We start from the raw sequence: 23,103 nt of genomic DNA on the forward strand, positions 1-23,103 counted from the left end.
ACTCGTGCATGCTCCGTGTAAGCCTTAGAGTTGAGTCAGTGCGCCCTCATAAATATGCATGACGTGCTGACATCATACTCTTAGACTGCCGTATCCGTGTAAGACTTAGTTAGTCTTACACGGAGGATTAGTGAATCCCGGCCAAACTTTTTCTTCAAGTATTCTAGAAGTTAAGGAATTGCACCCAACAATGTTTGGAGCTAGTCCATAATAATTATTTATTTATTATTTATTTATTTTGTTTTACATTTGTTAACTGGGGGTGTCTAACTGAGCCGAAAAGCTCCTTTTTCAGCAGAGGCCTGGGGAGAAAAGCTACATATAGAAAAATTACAGATACATTTAGATATTTAGACATGATCAGTAAACACACAAATTGCAATCAACATGTTTTTACAGTGGCATGCAGCACATCATCAGTTATAGCGGAGAGAACAACCAAGAAAATATTAATTTAAAAATAAGGGTAATTAATAGATTTGTGGTGTACAGCTGAAATTTGGAGCATAGGTAGAACACATACATATGTTCATTAGCCAGTGTTTGTGAGTAAGAGTGAAAACTATTATCAAGTACTCTAGGTTTAGTATGTGTTCCTTATCTGCTTTCACTAGTCTGGGAAGCAGTTATTGCACTGCCAACTTTGTTTGAGGTGTTGCCTAATGAGGTTTATAAAGGAGGCTTTGGACGATGTGGTTTGTATGCTAGTTCAGAGAGAGTTCCATTTTTTAGCCACTGAACTACTATATAGTACGTCTCCAAAGCTATTGTAGCTGTTGGTGACTTTTAGTAGTAGTTTGATGATCTAAGAGGCCTTTTGGTTGAGTGATGTTGTACTAGGTTTTTGAGAGCAGGACACTTATTGGGAAGGTTATAGATAGAATGACAGAGGCAGAGCTGATTGTAGGTTAGGAGGTTGGGCAGTTCAAGCCAGTGGAGCTGTCTCAATGTAATACAGTGATGAGTTCTATATGATCAATTTGCAGCAAAGCTGGCAATTCTGTTATAACAGGCTTCCATTTTGCTTAGTTCTGTTTTGTTGAGATTAGTCAGAATGGGAGATGCATGGAGTAGGGTGGATAGAAGTTGGGAGTGAGCAATGGCTGATCTTGTGTTGTTGATAAGAAATGGTTTGATATGGTACAGTGATCCCAGTTTGCTATGTATTTTTTTAATAGTTAAGTTGAGATGACTATCAGATTTTAGGTGGGAGTCTATGGTTATTTCCAATAGCCTAGCCTGTGCCACTGGAGCAATTGGAGTAGCATTTGTCGAGTAGATAGTGAATTGACTGTTATCGGTGTTTTTGTTAGAACTGGTTATAATCATAAGATGAGTTTTCTTGGGATTGAGGATAAGCTGGGCTTTGGTAAGGTAGTTTTCAATAGCTAATATCCTAGCTAACTAATCTAGTCAGAATTTTATTCCACCTACAGTTATACCTCTTCCACAGATTGCACAATAATGGCTACTCCCTTTAATTACTGTAGAATAACTCCTCTCAGCCCTCTCAAAAAATAAGACTACTTAATCCATGGGCTCTGAAAATATGCCAGGCTGCCTAATTGTCAGTTCCATATATGGCCTTTCTAAGCTCCTACTTAACCTCTTTAATGTAAGACTTTATATAAGTTACATCCCTGAAGCTGGGAAAATGCCATTGCAATGCCATTACACAAGGGTGGCTCAACCACAGACCCTGGAACCTATAGACCACTTAGTCTCACTAGCCTTGTATTTAGCACTATGTAGAACATTATTTCAGCTTTCTTCTTCTTCTTCTTTTTCTGGACATTAAAAATATTTAACCCTGGGCATTCATAAATTCAGCTTTGTCAAAGGAAGGTCCTGCTTCTTTTATCTCATTAATTTCTTTGAAAAAGTAAATAAAACAGTGGTTAGTGGTTATGCAGTGGATATAGATACAGAATTTCTAGACCTGTCCAAGGCCTTTGACACTATTCCATATGCAGGCATTACTGACAGACTTGTAAATCTAAATATATATCCTTATATTTTGTGGTGAGTAGCTAACTGGTTGTCTGACAGAACCCATGTGATTAAACTAACAGGTGCCTCTTCTGATAGCAAGTTATGGAATAACACCCAATAATGTAATAATACTATACTCTCTGACCCAAAAGATATAGCTAATATGCTAGCTAACAATTTTAGTCCAAATTTTACTCCACCCCACAGTTATACCTGTTCCTCAGGTTTCACAATTCCAGGTACCCCATTTAATTACTATGGAATAAGATCTCTCAGCCCTCTCATCCATAGGTCCTGATAATATACCAGGCTGTCTAATTATCAGTTCCAACTTCCAAATATGGCTGTTCTGAACCCCTACTTAACCTCTATAATTTAAGACTCTACACAAGTTACATTCCTGAAGTCTAGAAAATAGCCATTGTAATGCCATTACACAAAGGTGACCCAACCACCGACACTGGAACCTACAGACAAATTAGTCTCACTAGCCTCATATGTACAGCTATGGTATGCATTATCTCAGACTTCATTAATTTGGACATTGAAAATCTTTTAACCCTGGACCTTCACCAATCTGTCTTTGTCAAAAAAGGAAGGTCCTGTTTCTTTGGCTTTGTCAAAGGAAGGTATTGCTTCATTAACCTCATTAATTTATTTGAAAAAGTAAATGAAGCAGTGCATAGTAGTTATGCTGTGCATACAGCCTATCCTGACTTGGACAAGGCCTTTGACACTATTCCACATGCAGGCATTAGTAAATGATTTGAAAGTCTGAACACAACTCATAAATATTATGTACTGAATAGCTAACTGATTGTCTGATGGCACCCATGTGTCAGACTAGCAGGTGCCTCTTCTGCTAGCAAAAGAGTTCTAGTGGCTTAGTTCTGGACCGTCTCCTATTTGTCACATGTTTCTCGGCCTTCAGTACAGCACTCCTAGCCTATAGTTAACTGCGTTTGCAGATGACTGAACTTGACTGTCGTTATTCGATCTTCAACTGACTCACAATTATTCCAACATGGTTTAGACCATGTTAACAACTGGTGCAAGGGCAATGGTCTTAAAGTAAATGTAAAAAAATGTATCATAGTTCATTTTTCTAAACAAAACAGTTTCACCAACCATATAGGAGATGCATATCTCCAATCAGATGCTGTTGAAAGGAATCTATGCACTCTCGTTGATAATTCCTTATCATTTGGCCATTGTGTCTCCACAGTAGTTTGTAAAACCTTTAATCTGGTCCATCTAATTTTCAAATGCATTTCCACTAGATCCAAAGAGGTCTTAATTTCACTGTACTCATATATTATTAGACACATTATTAAATATAATGTACTTTTTGGCCTGCATTTATATAAGCTTATTACACAACTTGAGAGACCTTAGAGATTTATAACTAAAAAGATCAATGACCCCAAAATTCTTATTTATCAGGAGATACTGCCAGTCCTTTATATGTACTCAGTCTCTTATAGACATCTCTGTGGTGATGTGTCTAGCTTTTCATGCCATGAAAGCTCCAACCCTATTTGCCCTCCTGTTCCTTAGTAGAACTAATGCTACCTCAGATACTCGGTTAAAGGAACCTAAACTTTATCAACAGGTAAATAATACATGTTGATATGACAGTTTCATATCCCAGTGTATCCCCCAACTTTGGAACAAACTTCTACTACATGTAAATCATAGCTGTACCTTTGCCATCTTCAAGGCAAACCTAGATAATTGGATGAGCAGTCTCATATTCTCCACCAGTATATCTTGCCTTGCCCCCCCCTTGAGGCTAGAGGGAAATTTGGAAAACTTTTTTGGGTAGGTCTGAAATGGTCTGCAAACTGATTGCCAAGTAATTTCCTATGAGTCTGATAAGGATTTGTATACAATAAAAAAAAAACATATTATGCAAGTTAAACTTTTGCATCAGATAAAAGACAATGGAATGTAGAGGTCTGCAAGTGACTTGTTTAACATGTGCTTAGTTACATACATGCTTTTCATAAACTAGAATACATCCATTTCCAAAATTACATAAGTGAAAATGGGAACCATGTTTAAGTGGATTAATGATTGTGCTTTACAAGAATCTAAAGTACTATGCTTTGTAGGGTTGCCAACTTTTCATGTCAAGAATTCTGGAAATGTATGAGAAAGCAAAATGCGTGTAGAATAGAAGTGCGTGTTTAACTTCCCCTCACGGGGACTGCCATACAATATTACTGTGTGCAATCAAACATATTCTTGTATTCTTCAATGTAATTGATAGCATCCTTTAATTCTGGACTGTCCAGAAAAATGCTGGACAGTTTGAAACACAAATTGGGTCCCTGCATTTGAACAGAGGATGAAGGCATTGTAAGTGGAGATATACCAATTGCTTAAATAATGCATGAATATCGAAGCTGTCTGTTTATGCTTTTCACCACATAGATGATTGCTTTGAATTCATGGCTAACTTGTGCTGTCATATATCAGCATGGTATTTTATTATTTGTACTAAAGACCTAAAGTGCAAACAATAAAAAAAAAACAGTTATTTCATTAACAAGCATCTCTCAAGCGCTATTTACACTCAAATATTTACAAGCACTGCATTTGTTCAAATGCACACTAAATGCTTTTTCATGTTAACCATTTAGCAGAATCCTTTTGCAATTAAATTTATTCATTGATGTACTCTTCATTGACTGGCCAATATCCTCTTTCTATGGGAAACCTGATGTGATATTCATACTGACTTAGGGAAATTTGACCAGAGCACTGGGGAATGTCTCCTTCTCATTGGTGGAGCAATTATTCCTTTTTTAGTGTAGTAGTGGCTGAGAGAACATTGCTCAAGGATGAGCAAGATGGTGGAAAGCATAGCAGTGAACCCCAGTGCTGTTTTGGAGCCAATGCAAGATACGGAGGAATTGTTTCAGAAAAAAAGCTGTTTAATGCTTTTGAAATAAAAATGAATCTCAAAATGATGGTTGCATAATTACAACAACCTAGTTATTTTTTTTTATTTCTCCAAATCTTTTGGGTTTCTAATACCATGACAGGAATGGACCTCATTCTTATGTCAAAGTAGGATTAAAGTTCATGAAATTAGTATTGTTTCAGTCTTTGATGTCAGCCAAAATTGCTCTATGCAGCACTCACAATGTGCCCAGGAATGTCTCCTTCTGCAATTCATATGGGGTTACATGGATTGGTAACAAATCTAAATACAATTGTAGATTCTTTTTTATAAGACCCGTTGCTCCAACTACTGTTGGTACTGTCTGGGTATCTTTCTTCCACATTGATCTAATTTCTGCCTGCTGATCCTCATATTTTATGACTTTGTGGCTCTCTGTATGCAAGATAATATAGTCACCGTGTGTAGCAGTTTCAGTGATGAATGCTACTTTTGTCTACCTTTCTTGGACCACTAAATCCAGTTTTCTAGCATCTATCTTTTGAACCGTTGGTAATGGGTGATCCCATGTGATATAAGCTTCATCATTTTCTATGATGCTTTGTGGCTCATGTTTCCAGTGTTTTTCAGCCACTTCATTACCATAATGTGGGTACAATCCCCAGTGCAACAGTCTTGGCATTATTATGCTTTTCAGTATACAGTCCTTCTGCCATGAGTATGTCACAACCAGCAATGAGGTGTGTGACCGTTTCCAATTTGGTTTTACAAAACCTGCATTTGTCTGTTTCTCCCACATGTTCAATGGACTTTGTAAACCAGCATGTACGTAGCCCACTGTCTTGGGCTACCAATATTAACCGAATTCACCTCTCCTTAACCATTCCTGTGTTCATTCCTGATCAATACGAGGTTCTTCCAGAAGTTTTCTATACGTGCAACTATATTTATGCTTTTTCCACATTTCTTTCCTTCTCATCTGGTCCTTCACCTTATATTCTTTCTTTAGTTTTTTGGCACATTCAGTTGCTGCCTGATTTGTATCTACTTCTGGTTTGATTTCCATTCCTCCTTGGCATTTATATGCTTCTGCTAAATTAAGCAGAGATGTCATCTTAGATTTATTCTCCTCATGTTTCAAGACTTTTACTACATTTGTGTCTTGTGAGGTCAGCAGATGTATGTGGAGTCCCGCAATTGCAGATCTATACATGTAATCAATTTCAAGGAGGCCCATCCCTCCTTCAGAATGGGGAATATATAATCTTAGTATACACTGATTTTTATTAATTATTTGGTGAGCATGAAGCATCCTTCTTGTTTTCCTATTTAATCTATCCAAAATGTGTTGGGGCCAGTCAATCACTCCAAAACTGTAAGTTAAGACAAAAAGAGAAAATTGGTTTATAGCTTGGATTTTGTTCCTATATGTCAGTGCTGTTTTCAGAATTAATTTAAGTATTCTAAAGTATTCCTTACTAAGTTTTATTCACATTTGCTCATGTTTTATTGTTGATCCTTCATCGGTTCCCAGATATTTATACACTCCCTCTTGCTCAAGTTCTTTTATATCACATTCTTTTCCCAAACTGATGTTTTCCTGGTGTTGCAGGTTTCCTGCTTTAAAGGTTGCATTTGCAGGGTTCCTATCAGATAGTCAAACTTCTGCAAGTTCGAATCTCATATGGTCGAGACCATACATTTGAATTTGCAGAAGTTCGAATGTTTCAATCAAAATCTCCGTAAGAGAAGACTTCCATTTTGTTCAATGTGTTGTGATCTCGGAGTTGGTATATTTAAGTAGTGGGGGTGTGGGGGGTGCAGGATGGCTTTCCCCCCTGCTTACAACAGTTTATTTTGTTTTGTTTATTTGTTTTTTATTCATAGTCAAAGTTTTTTAACTTCGAACAAGATAGTTTGAACATTCCGTGTCCGAAGTTATTAAACTTTGACTATGTTATATAGACCCACTTTTGCACACTTATCAAGACCAAATTACATTCTTATATCATCTGAAAAAGTTTTGACAACTTGATGCTGTGCTTTCAGTTCCTCATCTGATGGCCTATACAGTTTTAAATCATCGACAAAGATAAGATGAGAAGTCTTTACACTTTGTTGTTTTTTGGGAGCCAAATTGTAGCCATGGCATAAGTCATTTAGTAAACAGCTTAATGAGTTAATGGCAAGGCAGAACAACAATGGCAACAGAGAGCCACCCTGGAATATTCCACTGTGAATTTGTATCCCTGGGATAACAATCTGTCCTTTATCATGGCTTAATTGCAAAGTGGTCTGCCACTGTTTCATAATCACTGTAATGTAGTCGATTGGGGTAGGATGTTTCGTATACATTTTTAAGCACTCTTTTATCCATGAATTTGGGATGCTATCAAATGCTTATAGTCCATGCCTTACTTAAATTCTTCCCCTTTATATAGTTCTCCATTATGACTGTATTTAACAACAAATGATTCTTTGTTCCATATGACTTTCTTTTATTGCCCTTTTGTTCTACTGCCATAATTGAGTTTTCTTCTAAATGACTATAAACTCTGTCAGCATCAATTCCCGTGTATAGTTTATACATCGTCGGAAGGCAGGTTATTTGTCTATAATTTTTAGTGTAGCTTACAGGTTCACTATTAAGAAGAAGCATTGTTTTGCCTGTTGTTAGCCAGGTTGGTGTCTGTTCGGGGTGTGCATATAAATAGTTACTCATGGCTAAATCCTCGTGCAAAGATCTTAATACTTTTAACCAAAAGTTAGGTACTGCATCTGGGCCCACGTTTTTTCAATTAGAGGATTTTCTTAACTTTGTCTCAATCTCTCTGGCTATTACTTCATCCCATTTCATATCCTGCACCTTTAAACTTCTTATTCTTTCTTTTACTTCTTCTATCCATTTAGCATCTTTGTTATGGTCCACAGGATCTTCATAGATACTTCTCCAAAATGTATCTAATTCCTCTTTTTTGGGAGGTCTTTCAATTCCTTTTTCCTTATTTCCTAATTCTCTATAAAATAAATTGCTTACTTTGTACTTTTTCTGGATATTTATCTGTGTTTTTCCACTTGTGCTGAATTTTTTAGTTTATTTGCGATAGTGCATGATAGATCCTGGTCTGTTCTAATGCACATTGCTTTAATCACATCTATTTTTCTTAATATTTTAGTTGATCTATTCCCTTTTCTAGAGTCTTCTAAGAGTGACACTTCTTGTCTTAATTGCTTTATATTTTTTTCTATTCGATACTTCCATGATGGTATTCGATTTCTCCACTTTCTTTCCCTCACTACCCTGTGTTCTTGTGGTAGAACTTTATCAGTTATTAATTTAGCAACACAGTAGTACATCCTGTTTACTTCTGTTATATCACATGATCTCTATGGACAATTCGAATTACTGCATTCATTTGCTTTATCAGACTTCTGACTTTTTGGGTTTTATTGACCTTCTGCAGTCTATTTCTCTCATTGATCTTTATATATGTTTATCTATCCATGTCAATTAAATCAAGTAACTCTTCTCTTAGCTCATTTTCTTCCAAACTGAGGGCACATCCCTTGTTTTCCATTTCCTGTGGGCATTCTATAGAAAGTTCTATAGCATCTTCCTGTGGCATCTTCCCTTCAATTTCATCCTCTGCCATCTGTTGCTCTCTCATATGGGAACTCGCTGGCCTATCACTCCTCAACATTGACTGGATCAGAGTTTCCACAGCTTTCTGTTCCTTTCCCTGCTGTCTAGCTTCAAGTGAATGTTTATACTGATTTCCTGTGGAAGGCTCCAAAATATCTTGATATGGCACCTCGCCAATTGCTTCCTGTTCCGATGGTTTCCCTTAATTTGGATATCCATTGCTATATCCTGTTGTGGTGCTTTCTGCATTTGATTTTATACACTGAATCCTTCACTTTGCAGGTACTCCATAACCTCAGTTTCTGTTACTTTAACTTCTCCATTACTAATCTCCTTTTCTATTTTTCCTCTTTATCTTCTTATTTTTTGCATTGTAAAGTTTTCCATGTCTGGATTCCTTTGCCTGTATTTCTCTTCAAATATCTTCGGTGCTGCTCATTTTGTATTGGTTAATTTTGCTTTCTTTGCATAAATATTACACCATATTAAATATCTTTTTCTTTCCCATGTCCATATTTCCTCTTCAGATGTTTCCTGATCTTCTTGTTTCTCCTTACTTTGGGGACTCACTCCATGGTGCTGTGATGCAACCTGTATTAGACCTTCTACACCAAATCCTTCCGTTTGCAGGAACTCTATAACTTCAATTTCTATTTTTTTAACTTCTGCTTTACTAAACTTTTTTTCTACATTCCATCTTTGTGATGTTGTTTTTTTATTGTAAAATTTTCCATATCCGGATGCCTTTGTCTGTATTTCTCTTCAGATATCCTTGGGGCTGCCTTCTTTATACTGATTAATTTGGCTTTCTCCTTTGCACAAATATTACACCATCAGTGGCGGCTGGTGACTTCAAATTAAATAGGGGCTGCAGGAGACAGCTGAATGGGTGGGGCTAATGGGAAGGGGTGTGACAAACTAGAAAGGGGCGTGGCTATGTTCAAAACCACAACAACTGGAACTTTAATTAAATATGCTGCCCTGGGTGCGAAACCATCATTACGAAAGTCCAATCAAAACAAAATGAAGTGTAGAAAAAATATTTCAATGCATTGGCTACATGACAACTTACTTAATATCTAGATGGAAACACAAAGGTTGTGATGCATGAAAAAATAAATTACTTTTTAAATGCATTACTGGAATGCCAGTCAGAATCAAGTATAAAAAAAAAGCAATACTCAACTCAAACCACTTTTCCTTGCACTGCAGCTCTTATTATAATTTATATTCAGCTTTATAAAATTACCAAGTAAAGTGCTGAAAGTAGCAATGTCAGTGTGATACCCCCACTTGTAAAAATGTTTCTTATCCAAAAAAGACCTGCTGCCTGACAACAACTATCTACTTGTTTCATGGGGAAGACATGATCAATGTAAAAAATGAACAGCAAACAAGAAACAAGCTCAAGATAAAATGCTTATAAGGATTACTGCACATGTTATCGACCACACATGATAGATTGGCATTCTGTTTAGTTTATGGGTAAAGCCTGCAAAGATGACTGCAAGTTTCTAACAAATGTAATGAGCTTCTGAAAATACTGTAATCCTGTCCTTTATTACAAATATTGTCATATGCATTTCAATACCTAAGGCTTATACGTTATCTAGTTATGTAAATATTTTCTGCATGGTAACAACAAAAAGGCTTTCAATGTTGGTAATTCTTTAACAGTATACTTATTAAAGCTTATTTGCATCTTATAATCTCTGACAAGCTTACGTGATCGTCATTAAAACATTGCTACTTAAACATAGAGAAACAGGGCACTCTGACTGCATACATTTTCTGAATAATAAGAAGCATAAATCAACAGTATAAAAATATGACAGAAAACCAGAACATTCTGCAAAATCAAGGACAGATGAAAAGCCACAGTCGTACTTGTGGTCTACCTTGGATGGGGGAATACTCTACACACTTACACTGCATAACTGCTCCTCTTGCATGGACACATCCAGAGCCACTACAATGGGGAGCGGGGTTCAACAAGTATGTCACAATTTGAAATGTCTCTGGCTGACAGTGATGGCTCTGACACTCATACCTCACAGCAAAAAATCTGGACAAAGCCATACATAGAAATTGGGCACAGGCCCAAAATAAGGACAGTTTTTAAATATTGCTCTTATAAACTTAGAAAGTAGTAGGTCTTGCATTAGTATGAATTTTCTGAAGGGTATGAAATCTGAAACTCGAATGTCTGTCATTATTTTCTAACTTCAATCTTTAGTGATTTGCCACTAATTTGCCAGAAAACCACAACTTTATGAAAAACAGACCAAAAATGTGATGCAGAAATATCAAATTGCCACATAATACAGCTTGGAACCTGTCAAAGAAGGGACATATTTTTAATATTAGTACTATTGACTTGAGCAGCTGACAAAATAAGAGCATCTACATGCATTTCTGAAATAAAAGTAATCTATAACACTCATCATTACAGCTATTTTTAATTGTAAACCCTCCACATTCTCTTCCAAAATTGCCATTTTGCAGAGGGATTATTAGGGGAAGAGCAACATTTTGAGCCAAAATTGGGGACAGTTGAGAGGTTTGGATACTACTAATTCTATAAAGTGATTTATTTGCATGTACCTCTCAACATCTTAATGCAGGAAATCTGGACAAGGCCAAATATATTGGGGGAAACATACAAACAGTACTAAAATTGCTGTTGTATAAATATAAGACAGTTAATAGAATAACAGGTCTTGCTTTAGCATGCATTTTTCTGAAGGTTATGACGTCTGAAACTCAATGTCTGTCATTCATTGACTTCATTCCTAAATGATTTGCCAGAAAACCACAAATTTTATGAGGAACAAACCAAAAATAAGAAACAAAAATCTATTCATTCTGCAAAAATCTGGATAGTTGAGAAGTATAGTTCAGCTGTGGCCATCTATTTGTTTGCTGCCCTTCCCCCCTCACAAAATCATGGTTGAACAGAGCCTCCCCCCTGCAGCCATTCCAGTGTCCCATTCCTTTGTTATTTCCCCCCACTTACCATAAACACTGTAATGTGCATACTGCTTTAGTTCTGCGATGATTTGAATTTCATTTGAAAGTTTTATTTTGCATTTTACAGCACAAACGTTAATAGATATCTGCTAAACAAAGCAATGCAGTCTCACAATAAAAATAGACTTAGCATTAAAACTTCTCTGCCCTTGAAACTCACATGAATTGAAATGGCATTGAAACCCGCATTCAAAGAAAATACATTTTGCCAGTGGCAGATAAAGATTAACTCTGGACTGTTTTCAAAATCATAGGCCCCTTGAACATGAAACATACACGTGCTCTTGAATACACCTTCCTGATTGTATTAAATTATATTCCTTGTACAATACAGTACAGTTGTTAGAGGGCATTTTAAATTTATTATTTTGAACACTTTTCCAGTAAACAATGAAGCACAATGCATGCCCCATTAATGACAAAACTGCCCAATTCAGAACATTTCCAACATTAAAAAGTCTACTCAGACTTCTACAGTCCACCAGTATCAGTAAATATGCACACTCTGAAGAAGTAAAAGTCATCTAAATAATTCCACATTAAAGAAATATGTAACTAATGAAGAGGTTGCTGCTAGCCAACAACTTTATATGTCATTGTTTTATCTACAAATAAAGTGCCTGTTGCCCTTGAGGAATAAATTGCCTATGTTGCATTAAAAAAATGATAAGCTGGTAATATCGCAATAGGGAATGGATGGCAAACTGATAACAGGTTCATAGTTACTAGGTATCTTCACCAAAAAGGACTGTAGCATCCACCCCCTTGACAACATAGTACAGTATCAGCAATGCATCTACCTACTGTGGGAGTAGAACCCACAGCCTTCTGCATCAAAAGCAAGTACACTACCTGTCATGTTATTAACAACGCAAGCAGACTTGGCATAAGCAACACTAAACTTTTGTTGACCTGCAGCACTCAGCTCCTTGTAAAATCTACTTGACACTCTGCTGTATCTCTGAACTTTGCAGCACAAGAAATCTGGAATAAGGCAACATTTATGTGGAGGGGGTGGGGACAAAAGTCCAAAAACCAGGGACACATTTTAAACATTGCTTGTATAATGTTGGAAAGTTGCTAGAATAAAATTCTGCATTACCACCATACATTTCACTGCCAAGTCTTGAAGCCAGGAGACCCTGTGCAAAACAGTCAGAGCAACATACCACTATGACAGATCATCTGTTTTGTGAATGAGAGGAAGACTGAAACTTAAATGGCTACCATTTAATGAATTCAGTTCGCACCATAGCTGTCAACCTCTTAACATAAAACACCAGAACAAAGCCAATAATGGGGTAATACAGCCCCCAAACATATTCAGTGAATTCAGTTCTCAACATAGCTCTCAACCTTAGCACAAAGAACCTGGATGAAGCTAATAATGGGGGAACATAGTCCCATAAATTGGGACAAATTTCAAATATCCATGTTATAAACTTAGAAAATTGCTAGGATAAAATGTTTTGTGTTACCATGTACTTTCTGAAGAACATGAAGTCTGAAATTCAAATGCCTGTTATTTTTATTTACCATTTGTTAACCAGGAAAGGTCTGACTTGGAACAAAAGCCAATTTTCAGCAGAGCAGGGAGAAACACTCCAGACACATGTTCTTTATAAGATGGGAGGGCATGCAGACTCCACACCAAAGCCACCATAGCCAAGAATGAAACCAGAGAACCTGTAGTTGTTAGGCAACAATGCTACCAGTGCACCACAGCACTACTGACTTTGCAAGGAAAAACAAACACACAGAAACCACAGATTTTATGTGGAACAGAACAAATATAAGGCAAACATCTGCAAATCTTTTATAAATGGTGGTGGGTAGAGAATTCAGGCCCTTGCCACCTGCACCTAAGGTACAGGGCTCAATCCTGAGTATTCTATACCCACCAGGATATAGCAACTGGGGCATTTCACACACACACACACACACACACACACACACACACACACACACACACACACACACACACACACACACACACACGTGATCCAGTCTTCCATTTCGCAGCAGCTAATTCCCCCTGAAAACAAGCTCCTCTGTAGTCCTCTTCTGCTGGTTTCTTCCCCTCCTCAGCCTGCGCACGCTAATGGCTGGTTTCTGGTTTGGGCTCCGCGAGAATAGGCTAGAGGCTCCAGCCTGCTGATGATGCAGTCCAGTTTCCTTCTCATCTGTGCAGTCATCACCGCACAGACTTCTCAGCTGGGAGGGTGGAGATGCCTTTCTTCTCTATCCAGACTGCCTAACATAGCAGTCTGGAGTTCTGTGAGTACCCAGGAACTCCATGCAAGCATGCGTGGAGTTCCAACTCGCAATTTTTTTTTTAATTTTCTTGTACAGGTGGGAGCGGTCTTTCTTTTGTACAGGTGGGGGTATTTTCTTCTTTCTTTAGGTGGGGGGATAGCACAAGCCACCCCTGTGCACCATATCAAATCTCTCTTTCTTTCCCTTGTCCATATTTCTTTTTTATATTGTTCAAATATTTCTAGGTTTTGTTGTTTATATTTTCCCACTTCCTCGGATGCTTCTTTTTCCAAACAGATTAAAGTTTCTTGATCTATATACTGTTTTTTCACAAATGTTTTGTATTAATGAATGTACATTTTCATTTGAAGCTTCTAACAGTTTTTCTTGTGGAAGTATTTTTCTTTCCTATAATTTCTCTCTTAATCATTTTGTATATCTTGTGTCTGGAAATTCTGGACTTTTGCATAATAGTAACAATACATCATTTCTTTCTTATCCTCAATAGTCCACTCTATCGTTTTTATGGCTCTTCTTTGGATTATCAGTTTTTGTGATTTTTGTGAACTGCTACATCCTTCTACAACATGGGGAGGCATCCTCTCCCTGGGCCTGGCCTGGCCCCATTGTAGGAATGTTTACATATTTTGAGGATTCTACACTGTCATTTTTTCCAGTCCTGGCACCAGTGTGTCTACCAGGATTGGACACTTTTGTTATCCTGTTTTTTTGTGCACCCAGCTATCTCTTTTAATTTTTGACCTATTTCTGTCCATGACATATGCTATATAAATACACTCTATATATCAGTGTGGCCTTGGTGAGATTTTGGAAAAACAGGGTCCAGCTCGCAAAGGTAGTCACCTAGATTTGAGGATGAATTCAGTTTCAGCACTACTCCTCTCCTTTGCTTGCTGACTTTTCATCTTTCCATTTGGACCCCAACCCCTAGCTGGGAGGGTTGTGGGATGATATATTAAGTGAAATGATTGAGCAGAGTGAGTCGGAGAGTAAGAAAGGCATTTTGTGGTATGACATAATGAATAAAATACAAGCTGATGAATCGGAATCTATTTTAAAGGAAGGAGTACTGAAATGAAAATCATTTGCAAAGACAGTAAAGGAGTATGCAAGATAGGTGGTGAGAGAGGTGCAGAAGAAAAGTGATGTAAACAGTCAAAAGAAATTTGTCGTAAAAATTCAAAATAAAGAAAAAAAGGAAATGGGCAGGTATGGTATATGAGACAACTTGATTGGTCATTAGGTATGAAGGTTCAAGAAGTAAGAACTTTTATTCTTATTCAAAAGGAAATATTTTGTGACATTTTATTTGAGACTGGTTCTGTTATTGAAAATCTTTTGGGTGAGTACGAAAGAGAAATTAACTGTAATCCATGGACCCTATATGTAGTTAAAACATTTCATAGGGAAACAAAAATAAAATACAAGTTTAATTTCAAAGTCAAGTTGAAAAGAGACTTTGAAGAGAAGATCTAGTTAAAGAAAAAAAGAAGATGTTAGAGAGGAAGCTTCTGAAATAAGCGGTAAGGAAAATATAAATTGGAAAATAAGAAAAACAGGGGCGTTGATTGGTAAAAGACTAAAGGATAGAAAAAGAAAGTTTAAATGGATAAATGTAAAAGAGAAAAAGAAAGTAAATGGGTAATAAGATAGATGTTGAATCTGTTTAAGGCACCTGTTTAAGGCACTAAACATATGTAAAAAATTAAAACAAAGAAATTATAACAATTTTAGGGAACTTTCAGTTAATTTAAATAGAATTAAAAATATACTTAGAAGGATAAGAGTTTTAACTTGGTGTAATAGGTGTGACAAAGTTGTAATAGAAGATGTGAGATTTGTAACAAAAGAAGAAAGACTGCAAACAAAAAAGCTTTGTGAGGGAATACAATGTAGAACTTAAAAATGAAATATGGCCCGGAATAGTGATTATTTGTAAAAATTCAGCAAAAGTATTAAATATAACATTCATAATGATGGGAAGGCTAACTATTGTAGACTTAAGTTGGAATAACCAAGTATTTAGAATTATAGGATGTTGTGCCTATGTCACAAACAAAAAAGAGAAAATGTATTCTATAAAATTTTTGATTACGTTTTAATAAATATGAATATAATATTGACAGGAGATTTCAATAGTGATTTGAAAGGAAAAAGAAAAAAGAGAGGGAGTAATGTGGAAAAAATGTTAGAAGTTATAAAACGTGGAGCAATAATTCATGGGCATATAGCCAGGGTGCATATAAAACTGAAATAGATTACTTCATTGTATCAGATGTAATTAAAGATTGCTGAAGGAAAGACAATTATAACATTTTTTCAGATCATTTAGCCATATGGATAGAGAGAATGAGAAGAAAAAGGAGTAGATTGGGGTGGTAAAGGAGAGAATGTGGAATGAGAACAGAAGGACAATAATAACACAATTATGGAAAGTCCACATTACTACCAGAGCATTTTATAAAAACTAGTCTGAGTGGTGGCTTTGTTACAAAGAAAAATTTAAGACTTTTTTTAATGGCAGACAGATGTAAAAAAAGCATAAAATGTGGAAGAATATGTACAGCTGCTTTAAAGCATCCAAAAGAAATGATGAGGACAGTGTTGTGAAGGAATGGAAAATGTATGAAACAAATCAAGAGAAAACTGAAGAATTAATATTTAAGCATAGGTATTTTTTACAAAATAAAAGGGAAGCCATATCAGCTAATTAAGCAGGTTGGTTAAGGAAGATAGTAGCATAATGAAAGAGATGACAGATGGGAGATGAGAAATAAAAGATCCATGGTGTAAATTATGAATATTGTAGTACATTATATAAAGGAATTCTTTAAAGATAAAAAGAATGAACAAGAAAAAATATGGGATGTTAGAAAATTATCAGAACAAGAATTAATAAAGAGTTAGAGAAAGAGATTTATTTGTAAGAATTAAATAAAATCATAAAATTTGCAAATGATACCACAAGCATAAGTCTAATCAGAAGCAGGGAGGAAACAGACTACAGAAGCAAGGTGGAACATCTGATAAGCAACAACTTAGTGTTGAATGTCAGCAAAACCAAAGAACTGATTATGGGCTTTAGAATGTGTCAGGGAGAAGAACATAAAACTCTAGAGATAAAAGGGGTGCCAGTGAAGAGGGTCAAGAGCATGAAATTTCTGGGAATACACATCTCAGAGGGCTTATCCTAGTCAAACCATCCTAATTATACTGTCAAAAAAGCACAGCAAAGGTGGTATTTCTTAAGGAAACTGAGAAAACCAAACTTATCCCAGTCCAACCTCCAAACATTCCATAGGGGCACCATCAGGAGTGTCCTAACTAACAACATCATTGTCTGGTATGGGAACTGTAATGTCTTCAACCATAGATCTCTTTAGTGAGTTGTAAGGGCAGCAGAGAAAGTCATTCATTCTTCACGTAAACCCTTGGAGGTCTTGCACAAGAATCACTGCATAGAAAGAGCCAGAAAGATAACAAATGACCTTACCCAGCCTGCAAATAGCAAGTTCTCCTGCTTATCTTTGTCTAGAAGATACAGAAATATGCACTGCAAGACTCCCAGGCTAAAGAACATTTTTCCACTTATCCATTAGACTGTTAAACTTTGCTGACAGGCAAACTAGAAGAAAGACAACTCCTTCACCCACCCAATCACCTAGGAATGTATATATCAGTTGATCAGGAGTAGTTATTGTACTAATTTTACACAGTTTATATGAGCGCAATATAGTCAATGTTCATATTGTACATGTAATTCTGTCTGTTCTTACCTGTACCCTGATAAAAGAAATTTAAGAGAGTGCAATATACACTGTGCAATATCTATATGTTGTTCTCTTTATATTTTAATGTCTTGCTTTTTATTATGTCAAATTACTTTTTACTAAAATATTTTTCTGTATGTATGTCTTTGCACTGGAAATGAAGCAACACAATTTTGTTCAGCTACACTCTAGTGTAGATTGAATGATAATAAAGTTTACTTTGACTTTGATAATATACTTGGACAAGTGTCTTCTGTGTGAAACTGTGGAACATAAAGAGCGTTTTTATTGCCTTTCGTTTCAATGGGGTGCTTTCTACAGCCTTGGACTTTATTTTTGTTTATTGATTATTGCTTTGAAGGCTGGTAATTCCTCAGTTTTGAACATTTACTACTTGGACAAGTAAGGATACAATCAGGAACAGGACCTGATGGTCTATAGTATTTACTGTATAAGAACTTAACAGATTGGCAGGAAAAGTATTTTTTAAAAGTTTTGAAGAAATTGTTCAATGGGTGTTTCATGTATAAATCCTTGCGTAGTGGAAAAAGGAAGAAAAGTAAAATTAAAAGCTGGAGATGCATTATATTGAACAATGCAGACTATAAGATATTGATGAAGACCATTCAGAAGAGAATGGAACATAAAATGGAGAACATTAAGGGAAATAGTATATTTCATTTTAAAGGTAAACAATGTCAGGAATTAATGTTGATAGCAAGGGAAATTACAGATGATATTGTGAATAGAAAAGAGTAAGTTAAATTATTATAGGAGACTTAAACTAAGCCTTTGATACTATATGACTTGAACTTTTGTGGCTTATTATGAAGGAATACAATATTAGTAGAAAAATTAGGAATGCATGTCATTCAGCATATGATAAGAATAAAGTAAATAAATGCATGGTTGATAAAATAGATATAAAAATGGCATAATACAGGGACTTCCAATGAGTAGCATTTTATTTTCTTTAATTTTGAATGTCTTAGTTAGCGAAATACATATACAAAGGAAAGATGCAAATTATATCAGAAATGAGGGGATAAAAATCCCAGTTATGTTGACTTATGGAGATGATATTATAGTAATTAGAAGAAACAAAATTTGGATGAAATAAGTAATTTGTCACTTTAATGAATATTTAACAACAATAGATACGTCTTTAAATAAAGAAAAAAGCAAAGAATTGGGTGATACAGTAGAGACAGGAGAGTTGTATTTTTCAATAAAAGAGATTTCTGCACTAGGTTTAAGATTTGGATATAAAAACATATGTGCAGGACAATGACAAAGAAAATGAAGGAAATTAAGGTATTTTGTGGGATTCATTAACTTTAAAATTCCTTTAGGAACAGTGTAGCCAATCCTGCATGGAATATAGCTGCCGAACGATTCAGCAAACAGCTGATCTGAAGTGCACAAGAATGCCTACATTGTTTCTGCATGGATACGGCTGCAGAATGCTAATTAACTCATTTGCTGGTGAAAAACATACAAATGAGGTGAATTAGCAATTCAACACGCAGCCAGGTATCCGTGTAGGAGCAGTGTTATTTGCAGAAATGTATTCGGTTACTAACCGAATATATTTTTGCAAATAACAAAACGGAGGCATGACAGCTCTCACAAAAGCATGTATTGCAGTAGTTAGGCATGCCAATGGCCAAATACATGGCCAATGGCAATGAAAACAATTTTGTTTAATAAAAATCAAATGTATTTTTGGGCAATCTCAGCCGTTTATGCATAGGGCAGCGGCACGCAAACAAGATTGGGCATAAACTTTTAAAAAATGTGAAAACTCAATTTTAAGGGAAATCTACATTTTGCCATTGTAGTCTATGGCATGCAGAATAAAAACAATACCAGGAAAGAGTGGTTTTCAAGGGGGAAAGGCTCTAAGTGCAGAAACTATGGACTAGGCAGTGGGGTATGCAAATGAGGGGAAATTTATGGAATCATCCAAAATCTTCTAAGTCCCAAACTGCACCTAACCGTGTAGGTGCTTTAGCATGATGGCATAACTAGGAGGAGCAACAGACATGAAAAGGGGGTGTGTAAGGCATGTTCTAAGCACACTGGAACTCTTAGACAGATATAAGCTTAGCTAAGCACAGCTAAGCAAGGGGGTGTGTCTGAGGCTGTATTGTCTTGTTCCATGAACTCAAGAGTGTGTTTCTGTCCAAGGGAGGGCCATTTCTTATTGTTTACATCAGCTAAACAGGTTTGCATGGCTCGTACTGTGTGCAAAACAAAAAACAAACAACACCCCCCCCCCCGGAAATAGCAGGACTATTTACAAATGAGCACCAGGTTTGTGTGGTGTGCCTTGGGACTTAAAAGGGGAGGAAATGGGAAGGAGAAAAAAAAGGAAAAATAGCAGAATTAAATAAATTAAGTACAAATCACATAGCTGGCAGGTGGAATGCATCATAGTCAGCCAATCATCCAGGCAGCATCTGCAACACAACAGTATAAAGTATGGAAACACCTTACAGTCTGTTTTATCCCACAGACTCTGCACCATTGGTGTATACATGCGGTGGAATTTTAACTGCAAAAATGTTAGGGGCTGGAATTGCTTTGATCCATTAGTATGTGCTAGGGGCTGAGGGAGGAGAGGAGGATAAAGCTGACAACCACCACAGATCAAGGAGGAGGAGGAGAGTGTTCAGACCCAGGGTAACTTACTAGGGGCTACATGATCTGGGGATAGTAGAGAGCTACAGGGTTGACAGAGACATACTTCAGCAAATCATCGAGCTGTGCCAGCCTCAACTCAGACCTACAACCAACAGAGGGGAACCCCTCACAGTGGATACCAAGGTACGCATAGCACTAAGAATTCTAGCTACAGGTACTTTTCAAAGACCTACTGGGGACATTATGGGGGTCTCACATGCATCTGATCCAGGATACTCCACCAGTTCCTGGATGCCATGCTACCACATGCCGGTAAGCACATTTACTTCCCCAACACCTGTGTGAAGAGGATCAGCAATATTCATCTCTTCCACCATGTAGCAGAATGCACGGAAGTACTGGGTGCCATAGACTGCATGCACATCCACATCAAAGCACCACTAGGTGAACAGGGTAGGATCTACATAAACCACAAGGGATTCTCCTCCATCAACTGCCAGGTCATGTGCAATGCCCAGGGCATTATCATCAATGTGTGTGCTGGCAGCCCTGGAAGCTATCATGACTCCCACATCTGGCATTCATCACAGAACGCTATAATGAGGCGCACGCAAAAACCAGGATCATCATAGAGCATGTGTTTGGGATGCTCAAGTCATGGTTACACTGCCTTGACATATCTGGTGGAGCCTTGCAGTACTCTCCAGCCACATGTGCACACATGTTCATAGTATGTGCCATGCTACACAATATGATCCTGCTGAAAAAGCTGCAGCAGGAACAGCACAGGGAAGGGCCACACAGCCCACTGCCATTGCCAAGGTCCCCACAGTCACAGAGGGCTCACAGGAGGAGGCCCATAAGCCTGTTCCTGTAGGCAGACAGAGGCATGCCCAGCATGCTCAGGCCTTGGCAAAGAGGCATACATACTGACACTGTAAGTATTCCAGGGACTGACACCTCTCTCTGACTCGCACACACAGTAAAATGGATGACACACACATCACATTACCTGTAAGTTATCAAGTATAGGCACTGTACTGTATGCATCTAACTTAGGTGGCCCTCAAGCACCGTCCTCACAACTGGCATAAGCACAAGGCAAGCCAGTCTTCTTAACAATAAATGAATGGATTAGTATGTTCTACTAGCATATCTATGGTAATGCATGCATGCAAGGGAATCGGGTGGCCTACTGGGATAGCAGCACACAACTGACTGCTATGTGGGACACCAGGAAATATCTGGTGAATGCTGGCCTCCACACACTAAGCAGTAGTACCCAAGGTGGCAAATCTCACAGCAGCATATGTGTAGGGACAACTAACTGGGGGGGGTCATAGGTCACAGACATGGATGTTAGTGTGGGGGTCCCATAACCACCCCTCACACCCACACAGCAAGTCAGCTGTAGAAAACCACAGATAAATGTCTGGTAAAGGCACACAATGTTGAATTAACCCCCTACAAACTCACACAATGATATCACAGCAGGACTTGCAGTTGCAGTAAGGCTTTGAAGGGTAAGAAGTCTGAAACTCAAATGTATGCCAGTATAATCTGACCTGGGCTCTTTACTGACATGCCTCTAGTCCCCAAGACAGGGTGCAATTTTATGGTAAATGGAACCAAAATATAAAGCAAATATCAGCACAGTCTGTGCAAATGTGTACAGTTGACAGGTGTGCCCCCCCCATATACCCACACAAATGCAGTAATGTATGTTTGCAGGGAAATAACAGCATAGCGCACATTGGCAGTGCTGTACCAGTACACATGAAAACATGTTGCCTGTCCACAATATGCAGGGGTCAATGAGCTATGTGTATGTGTGGTTAATACTGTCTGGATCTGGCAAGCATGTTCTCCTGGCAATCATCTTGTAGTGCCCTAGGTATAGTGCTGGCTTTGACTGGCCATGTGCAGACAACTGTAGTACCAACTGTTATGCATGGCAGTGACACCCATTGCTCTGCCACTAACATACCTGGAAGTCACAGTGCTATGTGGAATATACTACACATATTCCTGACATCTTGAAGGATGTGTAGCAGAGGTGCCAAAGCTTTTGTTAATATAAGTGCTTTGTGGTACTGTTGCCAGTGGTCATTCTCAATAATCGTTTTTTCTTATGTTTGCTTTTATACATAATGGACATGCCTGCGCAGTTGAATGCACTCTGTACCCTCACCTCTGACAGCAAGATGTATGGACAAGGGCAGAAATAAAAGTGGAACAAAGGCACAATGATAGGCATGTGTTGTAAATATCCCCTTAAATACTAAGAAAGTTGGTAGGGTGAGGGGTTTGCAGTAGTGGGAATTGTCTGAATGTTATGTATTCTGAAACAGTAATGTCTGTATTATTTTGTAACATCGCACTTCAATTATATGTAACTAACTTTCCATAAAAACACAAGTTTATGTAGAAAGGATGAAACCTCTAGCCAAACACCTGGACAACCTGCCAAAAAATGTACAGGTGAGAAGTATGCCCACACAAGGATATGACATCTCAGGTTAGAAATATACCACACAAGCAGGAGATCCCTAGCAAGTATATCACCAGGTTGCTGGACCATTTACACCGCCATGTGTCATTACTAAACTGGCTGTAGTCACACCTCACAAATGGCCTTGTTGGGCAAGAATGTGCGTAGTTGCCCTCATAATATTGGTCTATGCATCATACAACTAGTATTCATCTGGTAAAGCATTGCGATGATCTGAGGATGTCTGGCACTAGGCAATGACACAATACATTGCAGTTTCAGACTACAGATATTTCAGAAAATGTCTGCTAAACAAAGCAAGTACCCTGAGGAAAATACTGTAGCA

Source organism: Protopterus annectens, chromosome 5.part1 (genome assembly GCF_019279795.1).
Source record: "Protopterus annectens isolate FY-2018-M chromosome 5.part1, PAN1.0, whole genome shotgun sequence".
NCBI classification, from domain to species: Eukaryota; Metazoa; Chordata; order Ceratodontiformes; family Protopteridae; genus Protopterus; species Protopterus annectens.